Genomic DNA, 2228 nt, shown 5'->3' with positions numbered 1-2228 from the left:
TGCCTGAAGTTCCAGGAATTTTGAGTGTCCCCTGGCTTTGAAGATGAAATTGGAGGTGGCTAGGAATAGGACCATGATCAAGGAAGGATGCCATTGATTCTCTCAACATTCATAAAACGTAGTTTATCAAGAAAATTAAATAAAGTTAAATTTCTGTGTTTTTCTGTAGCATCACACTTTAAACTTTTCTGGGTAAGATACATTGGAGACATTAAAATAAAATAGACACTACTATGATGAACCAAAGTTTATGCCCCCAGGTCAGAAAATATTTTATAGTAAACTTTCAAAGAACATTCTCTAAAGCTGCAGTAAAATGATGAAAGAACATTGTGTTTCCACACATTTATATAACTACACTCGTACATGAAAAAGTGCTACAAAGAAGAATATATATTTTATGTAGGTTTCATTTAATATGAAAATTCAAGAGCCAATTGTAGTTACAAATTGCCTCTGCTCCAAAGGGGAAGATTAACTTTAATGTATATTAATCTTCATTGCTGTTTCCAAGTGAATTAGGATACAATCAACTTGACAACTATGATAATAATGGTATTATCAGCTAGAAAAGAAGTATGCTTCCTGTTTCCAAAGTATAAAATATGTATATAACTTATTTTTAATTCCTATGTATTACTGCTGCTAGTAGTACATCTTAATATCCTATTATTATTAGTTAACAATATACTCTCATTTACCTTTTAGTAAGCCTGAAATACTTTAATAAATAATTGTTTCCTTATATAAACTGAGTTGTTTTTTGAAAGTTGAAAGTTTTTTGAAAGTTATTATTTGGAGAAAATAATCATGTATAAATGGAATATTACTCAATCATAAGAAATGACAGTGATCTAGTGCCTCTTATATTTTCCTGGATTGAACTTAAGCCCATTATCCGAAGTGAGGTATCCCAGGATCAGAAGAATGGGCTCCACTTGTACTCGCCATCAAATTGGTAGGAACTGATGAACACCAGGGTGCTCACATGGCAGTAATACTCTCCAGGGATTAGGGGGATGGGGAGGTAAACTCACAACTAAAGGACACGGGGAGCATTGTAGAGGGGAAAGGTATGCCTCTAACCCTTGCTTGGGTGAAGCAAAGTCATAAAGTGTAACCGTAAAGATTGTACCCTCATAATACCCTGAAATTAAAACAAAAACAAAATAATCATGTATACAATTATATTGAAGAATTTGATAAACACTGCTTAAAAGCTGATTTGATTAATCCGATTTGTAGCAATTGGCTACAAAGTAAATATCGTAAGTATGACTTGAAGAAGTTAAATAATTTATCAAGACTGTATTAAGGTATTAATCTCAGTCAGAGATTACCATATATATCAGCTTCCAATGTCATAAATAGCCTCTTACATCTATAACTATTTCAATTAAGTAACAATAGCTTAACACAGAATTCTCCACCTGTGCACCATACTTGGTCTTCTTCTGGTGTTCCTCTGCTACTGATTGGCACCGTCATTTATGCAGCTCCTTCTAGGGATTATTCCTGACTCTCCCTATATGTTTCACCCCATTTAAGATTCCACTCAGTTCTTAAAATTTTACTTTTTTGGCAATTCTACAATCCTTCTTCTTATATCCTTCTCCACCAAGATGATATTAATCAGAATTACCCTTATCCTTTTTCTTAGATGACCAGTAACAATTAACAGACACATTAGCATGCATACCTCATTTCTACAATTCATTGCCAGGAGTAGCCAAAGTTAATTTTTCAAAATGTAAATCTGATATTGTCGTCTAATCCATTTTTTCAATAGTTTACCATTTTCTCTTTTGGTTGTTGTCCTAATTCTTTAACCTGACTTTTAAGGCCTGTAATACTCTTCCCCTTGTCTTTCTCACCAGCCTCACTTGCGTATGCTTCTTTCAGTTTCTCCAAAATGCCATACCTGTACCACTGGATAGTATTGTATTTGATCTGCCTGGAACACTCTTCTCCTCCTCCACTTGGGTAAATCTCTGAACTTCAAATGTTACCTTTTCAAGAAAGCCTTTTATCAGCACCCACTAGTGAGACTAACATTATGTAAATGTCCATGTAGAGCACTTATTAGAGTTGTAGTTGTACATTTAACTGTGCAATTATGTCTGTACTCTTTCCTAAAAAGAGAACAGAGAACATACACATTTTGTTTATCATACCTCTAGTACATACTACAAGAGTTGGCACATGTTAGGGACTCAAATACTCTGTGA

This window comes from Propithecus coquereli, unplaced genomic scaffold (assembly GCF_000956105.1).
Source record: "Propithecus coquereli isolate 6110/MARCELLA unplaced genomic scaffold, Pcoq_1.0 Scaffold190, whole genome shotgun sequence".
Classification (NCBI taxonomy): Eukaryota; Metazoa; Chordata; class Mammalia; order Primates; family Indriidae; genus Propithecus; species Propithecus coquereli.
This window is presented reverse-complemented; position numbering follows the sequence as displayed.